The following is a 19,322-nucleotide window of genomic DNA, read 5'->3' as shown; positions in this document are numbered from 1 at the left end:
TCAGAAATACCCTCCGTGCAGGCAAAGAACAGCTTACAGGTATCTTATGATGCCAAGGGGGAGAGCTGCAGAGCTGCATGATTGCTCTTCCAGGTGTGTGTCTCGGAAGTGGGATTTTAATGGGGTGGGGGATATCTCATAACAAGCCTGTTATTCTCCCTATTTCATTATCTAATGGTTCCTGGCTGTGCAGCAATGACATAAAGAGTTTTGGGGCTGACTTAATTTGCTGGAGATTTCATCTGGGTACCTGCAAGAACAGGGCTGTGATTTCTCTTATGTGACATAACAGCAGCTGCTCAGCTCCAGCTCTGAGATGGCTCTAGCCCAAAAGAATTATGAGGCACTCATTTACATCAGTTGCATTTTTGCTTTGGAAAGAAAATAAATTCACTAAAACAGCAGGACAAATCCCTCTGACAGGTACATAGAAACAGCTGCCTAGGAAAAAAAGAGAAACTAGACATTGCTTATGAAGGAATAGGAAATATTTCCATGGATTGACAAGGTCATCCTGCCAACCCTTAAAAGCATGTCAGATTAAGTCATTCTGGTGTAAATTCCATATATTCTAGGTAACCAAAACATTTTGGCTGTATGGTACTGTTATGACCTTCAAGACAACTCACATAGATATACGCATGCACATGCGTGCACCTTTGGGGTCTAATTCTGACCAAGTTACAACCGCCTAGTTTAAGTCCTGGTTTGTGTAGCATCTGCTAACAGTGAGTTAATTCCTTCTCTTGAACCTGAAAGGCAGATGCCTGTCAGCCTCAAAGAGACATGCCTGAGTCATCCCAATGGTTTGAATTGGGTGATTCAGGTAAATTGTCCTTAGTCCTAAGGCTCTAACCTCCACTGAGAGCAGGGGTGCTAAATCCCTGGGTCTCTTCACCCCTAACTCTTAAAGCCCTTTACAGACGTCTTCAGGATCATGGACTCCACTTAAAAAGAGGGGGAAACTGAGGCACAGAAGTAATATACCCACAGATAAACAACAGCCAGGAAAGGAGCACTGTTCTCAGTTATAGTCTTCAGCACACTATGCAAGAGCCTCTCAAGAATATGAGCTCAAAGCACCAGGTATTAATTCAACCCTGTTGAATTTTCTGTTCTTATTCCTCTGCCCTCCCCGAATGCCTCACCCAAGCCCTTACCACTCCTCCCCCAGCATCCTCTTAGCCTAGAGTAGGTCAGAAAGAAAAACAGATGTATTCCTTTGGGGGAAAAAAAAGACAATAGGAAAACAATGAGGTCTCATTGAGTTTGGAACAGTTCAGCTTTTCGTTATTTATTTGAAATTATTTTTTTAAATCTGTTTTCTGTTTCTGGAGAAAGTCAGGCCTTGTGAGAACACCCTCAAGAGAATCAGCACAGGATGAAGCATTACCCTGGGGTGAATACAGGAGAGTCTAGGTCTCTGCACAGGGCAAAACAGAGAGCTTAGACTTTTAAGAGAGGTAAAGGAGGAGCTGCGATTTTAGAGATCAGCCAACTTCCACCAGAACCCCTAAAAAATAAACGGCAGTAGGAGATGGGTAACACCCTACACTGATTAGTCAAAACTGAATCCCTTCAAACCACTCTAATTTCTTTTTAACGGAAGAACCATAGGTCTTGTGGGTAGAGAAGTACAAATGTCAATGTATCCTGACTTTCAGAGGTGTTCATCACTATCCCATTGGTGTTGCCATAGATAAGTTATGGAAACATGAACAGGTAGAACTGTGATGAGGCAGAGGAGGCTGGAAAAAGGAGACTTCAGGAGGCATTTTCAATGGCTTGCTGTCAAAGTGAAAAGCAATATCTGCAGATGGCAGTCCTGGTCTGCTATCATTGGAAATTTCCAGTACCGAAGGGGATAAAGAAGGGACAAGCATGTTTTCTAAATCTGCAGATACTGATGAGCTGGGAAGAGCTGTGAGCATGTTGTGGGACAGAAATAATTCATAATAGTCTTCACAAACTACTGAAAGTTTTAAGCAATGTAATTCAAGAGAGCACAAGCAAACAGCATCTGAATTTCATTGGGAATAATTCACTGGCATCAAGGCAAACTGGAGAGCCACAAGCCAGGCAGCAGAGCTGAAGCAGGGAGGATCATGAGTTAGGGAGTTTAGACGACTGCTATAAAACCAAGAGGCACACACTGTTCAGGGCTGCAGAAACCCCCGTGCTGCCCAAGACAACACAGTTAGAAAGTCTCCCTCTTTACTCAGCTCTGCCAGAGTTTTTTGTTGAGTTCTGGAATGACAGCTCAGAAATATGTGGGTGAACTGCAGACAAAAGATGGTCAGAGGTATAGAAAATTCAGTGTGCTATGAAAGGATGAAACAGGAGCTGCTCAGCTCAGAAAAGAAAAAAGATAAATAAGAGAGAGAGGAAGCACTTAATGTGCTGCAAATAAAAGGTTACTACAGAAAAGAAGTTACCAGGGTATTTTCTGTGGTGATCCGGGCAAGCAGCAATGGGCTTGGACTGCAGTAGAGGAAATTCAGAAACAATTCCTAGTATTTAACCAAGCAAAATGGACAGAGAACTAGAATTGCCTGTGGGTGAGACATCTGGATTCTGAAGCCATAAGAATCTTCCAAGAACAGTTTAGAAAAACATCTGTCAGGGGCACAGCAAGGTGAGTCAATCCTGCCTTTAAACATAAAAAAAAGGCAGAGACTCATGGCCTTTCCAACCCAATTTTCTGCAGCTCCTGTGACTACTATTGTTAGTGCTTGCCTCACTAAAATGGATCAGTTTCTCATCTTCCTTGAATATACTTTGCCAAAGACAGAGCAAAGAAATAAGGCATTTTAATTGGAAACTTCATTCACCTCCCGTCCATCTCCCACAATACAGAAAAACAGTCAAGTCATCTCTTCCTAACCATTCTCCCATGAGGTTTTTGCAGAGAAGAAAAAACCCAAATCCATTAAAAAGCAATATTGCTTTTCTTATTGAAATGAAAATAACTAAAAAAGTTCTTTTCCCCACTGAAAAATAAAGAGGTGAAGGGAGGAGAAGCAGACAGGCTGTATGGATACATTTATCTCTGAATTCATCAAGATACCAATGATGCTAGCTTTGGGGAAGGAAATGGTCCTGTGTGCTTAACAACCCAGAGTAACTCTGTAAATTGGTGAAGGCTTTGAAGTATAGCAGACTCCTGTAACCAGTGGAAACTCTGGTGTGGATGTGGGGTGGATTTATGTAAGCAGAAAGTAATTTCCTTCTCAGGCAAATTCAGCTCAAGTATTTCTGAAGGCTGCAAAATTGGCTTCAGAAAAATCTCATGAGTAGCAGCTTCAAATGGATTATTCAAACATTTTACATTTCTGCTACAGTTTGCAACAAGCAAGGGGTTTTAATAATGTATTTCTTCATTCCAAGAAGAGGCTTGCCAAATTCAAATTGGGGGCCAGATTTCTGAAAAGGAAGCAGAGAGCTGAGCCTTTTCTTTGAGACCGTACTGAATTAATTCTGAAATCTAATCATGCAAACTCTTTGCAGACATTGACTTCATGTCTCCATTCTGCAGCTGGTCAAGAAGAATGGTCTTAAACTTTTATATACACACATACACGTAAAAAAATCATGCATTTTTTTCTAGCTGATTTCACATAAAATCCTTTTTGCAAATATTGATCTGACAATTCTGGCAAGAACCAAAAGCACTAAACGAGGCTAACCGAACTATAACAGAAAAAAGTAGGAATAGGGCTGGAACTAAAGCTGCATGAAAGTTTATCTGCCATCACTCTTTTAAACTGCTCCCAACAAAATTCGTGAGTCTGGCGGGTATTGAAAACTCACATGCAAGCACAGTCCACAGTCATGGATCACATTATTTTCTGGGCTAGGCAGAGGCTTGGGCTGGAATGTTTTTCTCCTCCCACCCATGTCTTGGATGACTGGTGAAGTTATCAGACTTCACCTGGTCCTCTCACTGCTTAGCAAAGCCCAGAAAACAGCTCCAGCTATCGGGTAAGTCAATCGCAAAACAGAATCTGTCTTTGTGTAGCCCAATCCTGAGAATTTTGCATTACATGTTCCTCACCAAGTCCCTCTGAAAGAGGTTATTGGTACAAGTGATAAATAGGCATTTACACTGCTGCTTTATAGACACAAGCCCTTACTAGTGCTGTCAGGATCCTGCAGCAGCTCAGAGAGCCGAACCAAGGAGAACTCCAAGGACCAGAGCACACTAATCACTACTCTGTTTCCCCCCCATTATTTTCTAATAAAGACCACAGGAAAAAAATGCTGCCACTTAAGAAATAAGTTAAGAACCAAGACCCCAAGAAATCCATATGCAGGTTTCTCCTGAGGACTCTGTGCTGTTCCAGCTGCCCAGGATGAATGACATTGCAGAAAGAGATGAGAGTCCTCAAGACAACTCTAGAGTAGCTTTATTCAAGAGAATTGAATAATCTGTCTGATACAGTAAATTTCGTAATGACCTGATGAATCACAAGGAAAGAGTCTGAAATATTACAGGAGAAAGGGACAGACAGCAGCTGACTTACAGCTGGCCAACAATGCACGTCTTCTCAGGCAATGCTTATTCTGTTTACAACTCTCTCAAGAGGTTTTTAATTCAACTTTTTACCCTTTTCACTAGACACGTTCCCAGCTGGAGCTAAATGAATTATCCTTAGCTATCAAAGTGAAAATTAAAAAGCACCGGCAAGTCTTGCCTAACATCTTAACGTGGTCCACATCTCTTCCAAACCCATATTATCATCCTGAACAGAACAGCATAATCAATCCTCCTACATTCTTTTCAGTGCTCTAAGAAGTAGCCTTTTCATTTACTTCTCATAGCTGTGATGTTGCAGGCTTGCGTTCTACCAGAAAGGTCTTCAATAAAACAGAAAAATGCTTTTGGCACTTTTCCTCCCTGTACTAATCTGTTACAAAAGCAGCATCAACCAAATCCTGCAAAGACCCCATATTCATGTGCCCTCAGACTGGTCTGAATGGTCCAAATACCTGTCACCCTAAGCTCCTTTCTCTGAGAATGGCACCAATTTCAGTAAACCTCTTCCCACAAGTTAAGGTCAAGCCGGTGAGTTTATTTGAATGGCAGTTCCACGTATTCCTATCTTCATCCTGAGGTAGCTGTCAAAGATAGTTGAAATGGTTCCAGTCTAAATAGATTAGGTTTCTTCAATCCTGAAAAGAAACAGCTAAGGGAAATATAAAAGTACCCATAAAATCAGCAGTGGCATGGAAAAAGGAAATAGGTACAGACTGCACATGCACTCTCTCCAAACCAGAAAAAAAGGGTATCAGATGAAACTATAAAACTGGGTTCAAAACAATCTAGAGGAGGCGAGTTCTTCATAAATTTGTACTGGAGCCAAGGAAATCCTTGTTCTGGTTATTATGTCTGGATATTATGTCTCAACTTCAGCTAGAAGTTGAGACAGGCTAAAAACTGGAAAATTTCACTGAAGAAAAAATGTACAAAGACAGACATTGCCTTTGTTTTATGAAATCCCTGCATCAAAAGCTGCTGGAAGCAAGAATATTTAGAAAACTACCACTATGTTTGCCAGTATGCTGCTGTAAATGAGATACTGGGCAAGATCCAGCATGTTTAATCTTACATTCTTCTAAAATTTTTTTTGGACAAGACAGAAGATTGCTGGAAGGAAAAACAAGGTTAGGAAATAATGTTACCAAATGTTTTCAGTATTCCAGTGAAAAAGGAAGAGAAAGGAGTACTACTGTTCCAAAAACTTCAATTCAAAGCAATGTTTAGAACATGCTTCTCAAAACGTAGTCATATTTCTTGTTCCAGTAGTTATTTTGGTGTCATGCCATGTACTTCTCATTACGCTTTTGAGTGAAACTTGCTCTGAAGTGTTATTATGCCATACAGTACATGGTTGTTCTTTATGTGTGTTTTCAAAGAAATCTGCTGGCTTGAGCAACAGAACACATTTCTGCTCCTCTTAACTCGTTTGCCCTGAAATAAGATGATCTTTGCTCCCTTCTGCGTGTCACCAAGAAAACTGATTGCAAAAACTCAGTCAAGTGTCTGAGGAAAGCCTTCCTGAAGGCATCAGGGGTTGCATGAAGAGTTTGCACTCAGCTTGCAAGAATTTTCCTGATAAAGAAAAGCCAGGGGAAGGAGGAGACCCAGAATGGCTCTCAGAGCCCTGATACATCTTAGGGATAACAAGCTAACACATTGCTTGTAAGGAAACACATATTTCTAGTTAAAAGATCAGGCGAAGAGCTAAGAGCTTGTTTGTATGTGGAAAGCTCTTACTAATTTAAAAGCATGGCAATCAAATGAACATACATTCAGACTTGTGATGGCCTGTACAAACCCTGTTGAAGCTGAAGTGCACTTGCTGCTATTGCTCCTGCAACCGGCCTCTGCAGGAGGAATTGAGAAGGAATTACCGCCTTTCCGTCCCTCACCATTCAGCACTGGCTAATTACTCATCACTTCTTACAAACAAAGAGTGGGCTATTCACAGGACAGTTAAAATGAAGGGAAACAAAACACATCTGATTTTTTGGGAGCAAAATGTAGGAGAAAAATCTCTCAATTTCATACAGATCAGTTAGGTTTGGAGCTGCCTTTTGGCAGTAAGTCAAAATTCTGGCCCACTATTTCTCCAAGTTATGGGAAGATAGAAAAGGTGAAGTAATCCCCAAGGCTTAAAACAGTAATAATTTCCTATAAATACAATGGGATTTGGAGGGTTTAACTCAAATCTAAGGTGTCCAAAAATGCTTCATTTCTAGCCACATTTCTGCAATGTAAGTGACACTCACAGCCCCGTAAAAGCTCTCTCAACTCTTCAACTTCTGATTTACAAATTTATTCCTAGGAAAACACTTCAATCACTGAGCTGTGATTGCCTCTTGGGTGGCAGGCAGCACTTGTTTAACTGCTTAGGGTTTGAGGATGCAACAAGAAGAGATACAGCCAAGAGAATTATACTTGGGCAAAACAGCCCAAATCCTCAGGGGTACTTTGGCTCTAACTCTCACTGGCACTCAAGGCAGTTTGGCCCTAAATAACTGCAGGGAGCTGTGACAATGCAGTTAATCCAGACAGAGTTTGGTCAGCATACAGCAGTTAATGTTCTGTCCTCACCAAGAGAGACAGTCTGTAATGGTCTGTATGTTGAGACACACTCAGTTTTACCCCTCCTGCCAATGACAGCCCCCGGACACAGCTATCAAGACAACCATAACACACTCACTAGTCTCACCGCGGCTTTGCTGGGTCGATTATAATGCATAAGGCTACCCAGTATCCATAGCAAGTCTAAGCATTAGCATTTACATGTCTGTATCAGCACACTCCAGATCTGAGTAATTCACAGCAAGCCGCCAGCCCACAGAGTACTGAGCTTCTGCAAGTCTGAGAAATTAAACTAACAGAACAAAGTGTGTAGACAGACATTATGGGAAGCAAATTATCAGGATTACTATGGTAACAACACAGAGTGAATGATGACTTCAAGGCCATAACAACATATGCATTTTATAGGAAGACCTAATTGTCTGACTCTGCTCACTGACACCACAACATATTTTTCACTAAATACCTTGGTATTTGAATTTTGCTGCCTCCAGCTACTATTAACATATTTTGCATTCATGCTTTGTATAAATCCCCAGTAATGTTTCTTGTTAAAGTTCCCAAACATGCATTTAATTTATATTTAATGAGTCAGTGTGAGTTAAGTAAATGAGTGCTAATTAATTAAAGCATATGTGTAGTGGGCTGCGAGGATTAATTAGTTAACATTTGCAGAGAGCTTTGAAAAATGTAAAGAACCATGTAAACATGAATGTTGCTTTGGGAGAAAGAGGGAGTGAAGAGATGAAGAGATAGAGTACATTATATCTAACATTTAATGAACACCTGTTTAATATCATGAATAGTTCTTCATACAGTGTTAACTGCAACAAGAAAGCAACTAGATTAGTTAAAATCTGGTTTATCAGCTGTTACTCTTCTTCTGTTAAAAGCAAATGGGCCAAATTCTTCAGTTCTGTCTCCACTGGGACACTGTTAGTTAACATAACTAGCCAAAGTTGTCCAGACTTACTGGATAAGCACAAAGAGGTGACAACGTGGGCCAAGGGGAGGAACAGTGTTTCAAGAGTCCCCAGCGCTGGCTTGCAGAATCCCAGTGGTCTCCAGCTCGATGCAGAAGCTAAACTTTTCTAATGTTCCCACCCATTTCAAGCACCTCCATCCCCATATTTGGCACCCAAAGTCTCATAGCCAGAGCTGCTGAGTCCTCAAGGGCTGTGTGGACTATGAGAAGCCCATGCTGGCACAGCCTGGCCAGGGCCAGTAGTATTCACAGATTGACACAGACTGAATATTCATCAGGGTCCGCCATGGGGTTTCTAGTCACCACAAAGGTCACTGCTGCCATAGCTGGGGGCTGGAAGTAGCTGTACATGGCTGAGAGGGTGACTGTGTGGTTGGCCTGCCAACCAGAGGGATGTCTGTGTGCATGGGGACATGTAGCAAAGAAGGCACTCTACAAAGGGCCTCAGCAGCTCTGCACTTCTGCTTCTCCCTCCTATCTTTTCTGTAGGGACAGGGGCGATTCTCTCTGCTCAGCTCTGTGGTGGAGCTTTACTAGTTTCCTTCAAACAGAAAAGTTTCATTAAATGATGTTTTGTTGATGTATAGAGGGGGGAAAAATTAAATAAAAAAAATAAAATCAGACTGGAAGAAGCTACCTGGGTTACCAAGTCCTGCCTGTTCCACTCAGACAGCAGCACAGCAGGACACCTGCAGAGCACCTACTGCAGCCCAGACCACTTACCTCCTCCTGTGGGGAACTGCAGTTTGCCATGCAGCAGATCTCTTAGGCAGCTGCACATCAGAAACACTCGACTACTCGCAAGACCTCACCTCGTCCACACCTGACAAGAACACCCAACTCTTACAAGCCTAGCCCCAATACTCCCAGAGCAAGTCAACTTTTCCCACCACTTGTGTTCTCTGGTTGCTTTGAATAAAGATCTGCATGGCCTGAAGAATAAATTCACACAGAGATTAGAGGGCAAAGGCCAGCAGAAGAACAGCATAACTTCCAGCCTCAGGACAGCAGCGCTGGAGGAGGTGGGAAGTTTCAGCTGTTTCAAGGCACAGATATCTTTAGGTTGGGATTTGTCTTCTGAACACATCACTGCATGAAAATAGCTAAGCACATAGACATCAAGCCCTCTCTCGTGGTTCCCATTTCCCATGGCATCCAACAAGTCCCTGAGCTCAGCATGGGGACTGCTAGCTCTTCTCTGGCCTCAGGGTAGAAAACCCCAACACATACATCTTGCTGCTGCAACCCATAAACACAGCTTCCCTCTCCTCCCTCCTTCTCTTAATTATTTCAATTCTTCTTGGACCCTGTCTGTGTACTTGGAGACCTGCCTGGCAGCATGAATGAAGAACGAGAGCACTAAGCACTTTCTAGCACAGTCCGGCACTGGCAATGAGAAGCCAGTGTGGCTGGTGTTAACTCCATTGCTCCCTGGACTGCCTGCTGTGATGGCTCACCACCTGCAGCCTGGGAAACCACCATCCACACAACCCCATGGCTGAGACCACCGCTCTGCAGGCAGCATCTCAGGAGAGTGCTGGACCCTTAAGCCAGACACAGCCAAAGCTACCTGACATGCTTTCACTAGCCCTCATCAGCTCTCAAAGGATAACTAGGGTGTATTTGTGGGAGACAGCCAGGAAGACTTCAGTGTGTTTCTTTGACTTTTGCCAAAATAGTTTGTTTTATACAGAGCTGGAAAGAAGGATGGAACAAAACAAGCCACCCAGGGAAGACTTTTTTAGACAGTATAATTGATGTAGGCTGCATATTATCAGAGCTTTCCAGGGCAGCACATTGCTAAACCTTATGCTCCTGCAAAACAGCCCTAGAAATAAATTTGGCTATCTGCAAATGTAGAGTAAGACAGCCTGCCTGACCTCAGGGTAATTCTTTCAGCCAAAAAGGGATAAAGAATGTGCTTCCACCTTCACCTCCTGAAGACCTAATAAAACAGGCTGAAATAAGTGACCCTACATGTGATAGGCTGCACTGTGTCCTCAGCAGAGCCAAGGACTGAGTGTGCAGGAGACCAAAGGTCTTCCCACCTCCGTGTGAGGCACTGAATAAGGGGAAAAAACCAGCACAGTATCTGTGAGGGCTCCTGCCATGGTGGGGGCTGCTGAGGCTTGGGTGGCACTCCTGGTGCCATGAGAGGTTTAGGGACATTGTAGGTTGTATCTGGATCCTGCCCCACATCCTTAGAACACAGTACCAGCTTCTAGTATGTTCCCACCCTCATTATTTTCTGGTGAGAAACATGGCCAAAGAGTAACGACATGCCAGTGCAAAATGAGATGTGAAGGGACTGACAGTGGGCAGGATTCTGAGCAGAAAAGTGCTAGGATTTTGCTCATGACAATAGGGTCTGCTGCCCTTGTCCTCACGGCTGGATGAGAGGACACAGATGACTGAGTCTCATCTAAATCCCCAAACTCTCCCACGCCCCCCTTCATACAACTCCTAACATTGCAGCTGAACACCAGACTGGGGGTAGGCACCACATCAGGGAAACATTTAAATGTCTATTCAGGGAGATTTCTTGTGGGTTTCCTAAAGCCTGGTGAGTGGACAATACCCATGCTGGTGTCCCCAGTGTTCCCACACACTGGCTGTGTTGTATGTTGTATGGCACCAGTGTTGCAGTGGCCCGGGCAGCCCAGCACCCCACCATCTGCCAGCCTCTGCTAACTCTTCCTCTCCTGCCTGATGCCCAGCCAGCCTCTGTCAGTCCCCAACAGAGAGTGACCGAAAACCCATCTGATAGCCTGTGCTCTGAGCCACCGGCAAAATAATCACCCACTCCATCTTCAGCCAGTTTCCCCTGACAGAGTCAAAGGGTTATCAGTGACAGGGCCAATGCCTGGTTTGGATGGGTTTCCATGGCTGCCAACAGCTTGGACAGAGATATCTATCCCAGCAGTCAGTGGCTGCAGCCTACACATGTTGTCTGCAGGGTGAGCTCCATGACTAGAACCCAAAGTCCAGAACCAAAGATAATCATGTACCTATTTACCTCCAAAGTCAGTGGGAAGCTCCCAGCTCTAACCCCCATGATAGGGGACAGTCTGTTTAAAAAGACTCTGGGCTGCTGGGACCCACCTTGAAAGCCCAGATGCAAAGCGAGACATCCCTGAAAGGATTCAGTTAGTTATAAACTCCAACTTATCACAGTCCTGTGGCTGAAGACCACTTGCACTTAAATCCAATTTCCATAGCTGCTACCTGGCTGCTACAGAGAAAGGCAGCTTGTTACAGTCCTCTTAGGGAGAGATCCTGGCTGCTGCCCCAGGCACAGCTTCCTGCAGGTTAGGAGATGCTTCTGCAGTTTGTCTGGATACTGTTCTGCAATGGTGCCAAGAAAGAGGAAAGTCCTTGGGTGTCAGGGGCAGATAAAGCAGAAAGCCCAATAGCCAGATGCAAGGATGCACTGGAAACAAATCAGCACAGAACAGCTTAGTTTCCAGAAGTGTCTGCCACTGGGCTTCATTATCGCCCCTAGAGGGGACAGTGACCTGCTTGCTTGATGTTTCTGTTAGCCCACCAGCCACACTGCTAACTTGCAGGGCTACCTGGGCAGCATTCCCTGAGAAAAACTTCAGCTGCTCACATGTCTCTGGGCAGCTGCTGCCAGCGTGCCTGGTATGCTGCACAGAGGAGAAGCACCTCTCCTTTCAGGAAAATAATCTTCATTTGTACAATATACTTAGCAGGGTCCCATTGGTAAGGAACAGTTGATGATTTATTCAGCAGTACCTTTCTCCTGGAAGGACATAAGCCATTCCCTTAGGAGACCTACAAAAAAATCACATTAACACTAACATGTTCTTTGATGATTAGAGACTTTCCCTGGCAATGCTCCACCAGTGCAGGCTGGCAAAATATATCGCCATAATTGGAGATAGATCTTCCCCCTTTTGCATTACAAAGTAATTCAGTCAAAGGGCTCCAAGTGGATTCTTTCACATATGGTGCCATGGTATCAATTAAAACCATCTCCTTTGAGATGATGGAAGGAGCACATTTTCAGGAATTTTCCCATACTGGCAATTGTGTGCTCATGTGGTTTCGTTTAAAACAAAGCAAGATCTGGACCCACCATCTGTTGCTCAGTAGCTTATGCAACATTTATCTGAGTGTTTTGTATTAATGATGATCACCATTAATAAAACAATTTGCAGATTAGGAATTTATCCCACCTTTTATGTTTAATAGGCAGCTCTTGCTAATCTCCTCTATGGTACTTTCTGTCCTAAATTCTCTAAAGCACTGTGCCTTCCTATCTAGATCTCACTGCCAGGCCATAACCTATCATAGACAACTGCCTCAATTCCTAATTGGGGAAAAATGGAGATATGGCAGAGCACCAGCTGGTTCAGCTGTTGCAGGAAATCACAACTCTTAGACTTACTGAGAGACCACAGCAACTATTAGAGTAGCTGTTGCATCAAACATCAGTCAAACTTCTTTATTCTTCAGTAGATAAACACAGTCAAGACCTCTAACATTTGCTAGAAGTATTAAGTTTGCAAGTACCATCACCCACTTGGGGAAGCCAACCTGGCCATACTTGTTTGTGTGACTAAGCCTCAACAAACACTTCCCTGGGAAAAGATAAGAGGCTTTAGGAACTGATATTTGCCAAGACCTGTTCCATATTCCCAGTCTGACTCCTGAGAAAATTCAAGCAGCTTCTAACCTCAAAGATAATTCTTGAAGCAATCATGGGTGAAAAGACAAAGCCTTGATCTCTCCCTCGAAGTTGGACTTGAAGGACCCAATAAAGGGTCCTGAAGAAACACCAAGCATAAATTATTTCTGTTAAAAGTACAGAATTAAAGTCATGTTAATAGAAGTCATTTGGCCATCTGAGCAGTCTCCTAGCAATTGCATAAATTACTGAGTGAACAAGGAGTTTCAACCAGAACATCATTTCATGGCCAGACCCAGGCAAGCAAAACCAAGCACTCTGGAGGGAGATGCTCTATCCTCAGATGAATGGAATTAATAAGTCACAGAAAGCTGTTTAATAAACAAATTTCCCCTTTTTCTCTTGTGAACTGTACAGGAACAGAGTATGTGAACATAGAAGTTTTTGCTATTTTTGTGTATTTCCCAGACCATTTCCTCATCAAGCCCTTGCCCTTCACTTTAAGCCCTTCACTTCTGAGCCCCAAGCTGCTTTGATCTGCGGCACAGATCCGATGCTGCTGCTGCCTTTTCCTTAGAGGACTTGTTGTCACCTCTGTAAATCCATGCACTTCGCCCAAAGGCAGTTAGTTTTTCCACTGGTCTCTGCCTCCAGAGGCAGAGTAGCAGGATTTTGGTTCAAATCTGTTATTCCCCTCTAAGAATCAGCCATTTGTAGCTCATAAATTACAGTTTAGCAGATAGATTGAGACATTTCAAGTTTATCTTCCCACACAGGTAACAGCAAACTGTAGCATAAGCCTTGTGTGCAATTTTGCTCAAGTGCCCTGAGGCTGGGAAGATGCTCAGGGAAGCTGTTTTGCTGGAGATGCACACTTCTCCAGTCACCGTCTTCCCAAAAGAAAGCTCTCCTCCCTCTGAAGTGGCTCTGGGAGAGGTGATGGATACACTACAGGAAGAAACTTTATAAAAGGTCCAAACTGAAAACCCATGCAGCGAGCTAAAACTGCTTGTTTGAGATAAACCATAGCAGAAGTTTTTATTGGGTTGGCAAAAAGGTCATTCAACTTCTTTTAATTGTACCTGATTTATATATGGCTCTGTACATTCCTAGGGAACAGCAACAGTCCTGCTGAATCACCATGAGAAAAAAAAACCTGTATCTAGGCAGATCTGAGTTTGCAGAAGCAAGATTTCAAATTCTTTAGGACTAGAAAGATTGGAAAGAAAATCTAACTATGCACATGCACAGCATCTAATGCAGGAGAGCTGGATCCTTCAGCTACTATCACAGTGAAGTTTAACACCACCAGCAGAAATGACTATGGGAAACTTCTTTTCCCGAGGCATTTCCGTGTGCAGCTGTGGCTGTAGTCACATCCAGCTTGTCTATGCTGTGCCCTAAAGAGTCTCAGCTCCAACTATTTCTCCACAACCTAAGGCACAGAGATATCACAGTCTGGCTCCAGCAAAAGCTAATCTAGGTTTCCAGCATGCATTGATAAAAGACTTGTGGAAAATACCATCTTCAGGACTGTGGTGGTGTCAGACTGGAAAGAACATCTCTGTCCATCTGAATCCTCAGTCTGTGTCTGAATGTCACAGGGTGATTGGTCTCAGAGGAGAAAAGCCTTGGGAAATACCCTCAGATCCCCTTATGACCCACCACGCACAGAGCTGGGTTTCATGGGTTTGGCAGCACGTGGCAATTCCCTTGTGCAAAACCCCACCAGTCAACAGTGAGGATTTGATTTAAGTCTTACATTTGCTAAGCCTCATCTCCCCATGCACGGAGACACTGCAACAGTCTGGCATCTTGACCCGTTTCTGCCATTGGATTTTGCCTACTAGGGAAGCAGACAGGGCTCTGGACTGGCCAGGATCCCTCCTCTCACATTTCTATGGCAGGTTTTATACCTGGGGCACTGATGGGTGCAGATCTTGGCAGCTCCCTTTAGAAGCTGGTTACCCAAGTCTTCCTTGGCTTTCCATTTCATAATGAACTTCGAAAGTCTGAAGTTCATTGAAAGAAGCAAGAGAGGACGGGGAATGAGCATGCTGCTCTATCACTCATCTCTGAGGGGCAAGCCTATCACCACTGCTGCCTCTGCCCAACTCCAGTTGCAGTTTGACCTCTATTTACCCACCGTCTCCACAACCCACAGAGACATCAAGTGGCCAAGTGCTCTAATTGCACATATACAAACTGCAGATTTTGCTGAGGAGGGTTTGAGAGGACAGCGGGGTGTTTGAGCTTAAGCAAATTTAGGCCATTCACAGCTCAGCAAGAAGTTTTCTCTGCGTCTTTTCTGAATGTTATTTCATTTTATTCTTCCTTTCCTTCGTTTGATTATTAATCTAGCAAAAACAAGACACAAAAATTACAAATAAAAAGAAAGTAGATGATCCCTGAAGACTGAATGCTTCGTACAAACCCCCCACTTCACACAGACACCGCCCCTGCAGAGGAGTATGTGACAAACCCCCCCAACACCACACTCTGCTAAAGGCACTGGAGTCTGTGTTCAGGCAAGAGAGACCTGAAAGTAAATAAAGAGGTTGTGCAACTTTTATTTCCTTGATTTTGCCCTTTCTCTCCTTCTCCCCGTATAAAGTATATCAGCATTGTTTTCTTTTTTTCCCTCCCCCTGAATCCCTGCTGTAAGGTTATCAGCAAGACAAAGCAGAATGGAAGGAAGCCTGGAAAAGCTGAAAATCATTTGCTATTGTCAGTACCATGGGGAAAAGTCTTTCTCTCGGAGAGCTGAAAAATGTTTCAAAGCTAATCCTAGCCCAAAGCTCCCATCAGCCGCTCCTCTCTTTTCCCCACACCTTCCCCTCTGAGAATAAGAGACTGTGGCTGGGGATCTTGGCGGCAAGTCCAGGAGCCCCAGAGATGCTGGTAGGTAGAATTCCCAGCTGGTAAAGCTGTCAGGAGCCTGGCAGTACCTTATGGGAATCAAGTTACTAAATCTTGTATTAAATAAGTTGATTCAGAGGGTGGTTCTCTCACACCAGAAGCTAAGAAGGTGAGGAATTATCAGACAAGTATAGTTTGCAGGTGTAAGAGGTGAAGGACAGATACAGTTTTGCAAGCCATGCTTAGAGGATTCCTGTGATTCAACTGTTAAACGCTGCAGCAGGGAGCAATCCCAAACCTCACTGCTCCCTGCAGAGCTATTCCAAGAGACCTTTGCTTTCCCACTCCCAAGCACTTCCCATCATGGTCTACACAAGAGCTGAGAGCATGCCCAGAGCTCTACATGTAGGTGTGAAGACAAGACCCCATGCCCTCAGGTCTGCAGTTTCCCCTTGTATGATCTTAATTAGATACATAATCAAAACCTCCTCCTTGGAGAAAGTAACTGTTCAAGTTTTCCATTTCCTAGAAGGAACAAGAAGAGTCCTGGGATAGAGATTATGAACACCTGAATGGAGATGCCAAGCCAAAAGCATGAAGAAGTCTTGCCCCAGCCACACAGAGGACAGGCTGGGCACCAGGATACACTGAGCCAATGGCTAATTCAGCTCTCAGTCACCTTGCTGTAAGTTTGCCACTACAAGAGGAAAGCACATGTGTTACGATACAGACAGATATTGTTACAGAAAAGCTGTATTAAACCTGCCAAGAGACCAATGTTTCACATTGAGGTTCAGGTGCCCACTTCCAGCAGCCCTTCCACTCCTGAGCCATTGAATCATGCCATATTTCCTCCTGACAGCCAGCTTCTCCTCTTTTCCTTCTCCCAGCATCCCACTGCTGCCTGTGCAGGTTCAATACCCAACTCAAATTCAGTGTGCTTCACACAGCACCTCAAGACATCAGCAGCCTGGCTCCTAGGAGAGAATCAAATCCAAGTTCCCTCCTGAGCAGCAGAATGTACAAATCCCATTTTCCTTCAGAAACCTGCAGTGTGGATTCTCTAGTGGCTGATTAGTTGAACACCTGCTGCAGTACCTAGGATGCCTCTGCCTAATTTCACTGGAACTAATCTATATGTTCAAAGGTTAGAAAAGCACTTACAGGGTTTCAGCTCAAACCACAGGAAGCCAGGCAAGGAAAAAAGTATGTCCCAAAAGCATTTCCACCCAGAAGAGTCTCCCCAGCACAAAGCAACACCTCAGTAGCTAGACAACAGCTATGCTAGAGAAAAAAGCATGTGTTACTACACTTCAAAAGTCCTCTTTGGGGAGAGCTGAGCTCCCCAGGGCTCTGAGCAGTGCCCTTCCACACATATTTGAAAATAACATCAGGATAAACTCCTCCAGCTAGCTTTGTCTTTACAATGAGGGTTTAAAAGCAGGGTGGGCTGCACTGACACTGCTGCACAAGGAAATAACACTTTTTAAAACCAAATTTGTTTTACATTACCCTTGGTCCAGCACAGGAAGCGTGAGTGCAGTGCAAAAAGAGGTCACCCATGGTTGTTCCCTTCCTGACAGCAGCACCTCTCTGAAGCTGCCTTCCTTATATCAGTTTTAAGTCAGGACAAAACCGCATATAGCTGCTCTAGCTCTGTGAATATCAAAGAGACAGCTCTATTAAACCCAAAGGACAATTGTCCTCTCTGTATTTCAGATTGGTCTAAAACTGTGCTACAGGGGACAATTAATCTTCAAAATCAATTTTTTGTCGGGAGGCTAAATTTCAATTGTCTCAGGAATGGTGGTGCTGGGCTGGTAATTACTGTCTGATGAGGCAACCTCTGAATTCACTGCCCAAGAGAACACTTTTATTAATAACTTTTGTCACAAACCCCAGGTCCTTTTTTGACTTTGAAAAAACATGTTGCCTTATTTACTGTGTTAAAAAACTCAAGCTGTCAGGAGCCAGATGATTTGCTTTGGGGTTTCATTGCATTGTGAGACAGGGAGTAGATACTCCCTTTTCCCCAGGAAGGCAAAGCAAAACCTCCAGTTTGTTCTAGAAGAAACACAATAAAAATGTTAATTTGCTTTCTTTTGCATTTGTGTCCTTTTCCTCTACGCCCCCCCTACACAATAATACTGACTCCCCTATGTCTCCCTCCAACTATTTTCCACACAGTTGCTTGTTGTCTACCTGCTGCATACACCCTAGCCATTTGGCTCCCAGGCTCTCTGCTTGCCATCACCCAGAGGGACACAGTGCCCAGAAGAGCCTCTGCGCACACTCAGCAACAAGCCTTGGAAGCCACAGAAACATCAACTCCATCCATTTACTCCAGATGAGGTCGCCCCAGAACTGTGCACCCTGCGTGTGTCAAGCTTGGCTCCCTACAGCAAAGATATTTCAGGATTTAATCCAATGACAGTATCAAATGTCTAAATGATATCAGAAGCAGGACTGATCCAGGGCCCCCCTCCTTCTGAGGGACATCTAAGGCTCCCCCTTGCACTGCTCACTTGGCCCTCGGAGCTCAGTTCATCAGAGAGCAGCAGAGCTTGAGCACCAGAGACCAGAGAGCATAGTCTTATCAGACTAAACTTGTGTAGCCAGCACACTCTCCTGGCACAGCAGAGACATGGCTTTGTATCTCAGTGAGCAGACAGAATAAAACCTGGATTTTCAACTTGCTAACCACCTACATTTTGGTTGCCGAAAACCAACATGATAGTGTAGTGGATGCTGCCTGGAGGGTATCTAAGTCTCCTCAAGCCGTGAAAGCAGACGTCACCCACACACACATCACATTTCCTGGTAAATAGCCCAAAGTGTGTCAATATACTGAGCTTCTAAGTGAGTCAATATACTATAACTTCCAGAATACCAACTTTCCCCAGGAGAGGTCTGATACTGGCAAGGCATTTCATATTCCTTGCTGAGCACCAGGCACCTCCTACTGCAGAGCTTAAGTCCTTCCCGGGTACCCTCAACCCCACCAACGTTGCACTGGGAGTTTGCATTGAACTGGAAGATGGACCCAGCTCTCCTCACTCCCAGTCTTCCATTTTCTGCCACAGCTGTCCCTCCCAGGGGAGGAATCCCCAGAGTTTCAGGAAATTGGGCTCTGCAGGAGCTCCTTTTTACGAGCAAAGGGATTCTACTGAATTGAATCACCTTTAAGTCCCTGTATGCTTTTTATTTTCCAGCTCACCCAACTAAAGCTTGTTTGATTTTAAAGACAACCTAATGAGCATCAATTAATAAAATTAACTTTGCAAAGACTGGATTTCTCTAGTGCATGAGACAGTGAGATTAAGGGACAGGCCAAAAGGGAAACCAAGCTGACATTTCTCTTATAAAAAGGCATTTCTACTAAATCCTAGACATTTTCCTTTATACAAATCAATGTTCAAAGAACCCCTGCTCTGCAGAAGGCCAAGCCAACACTGTATGTAAGTGAGAAGATCTCTCCCAGGCATTGAAACAGGCACTGCACAGGTCTTGGAAAACAAGCTTTTTCCATGCATGCCATGAGAAGCAGGAATGCTGCTGGAAGAGTGTTACAAGCAACACAGATGTGTCAGGTCCCAGTTTGCTATTGCAGGCTCTGCTGTCCCCAAATTCACTCTGAGCCGTGTCCAGTCTGCACAGGCTGGAGCTTCTCCACCCCAGAAACACTTAGTGATTTTCCTTGGGTATAAAAAAAAAAAGAA

This window comes from Numenius arquata, chromosome 9 (assembly GCF_964106895.1).
Source record: "Numenius arquata chromosome 9, bNumArq3.hap1.1, whole genome shotgun sequence".
NCBI lineage: Eukaryota > Metazoa > Chordata > Aves > Charadriiformes > Scolopacidae > Numenius > Numenius arquata.
This window is presented reverse-complemented; position numbering follows the sequence as displayed.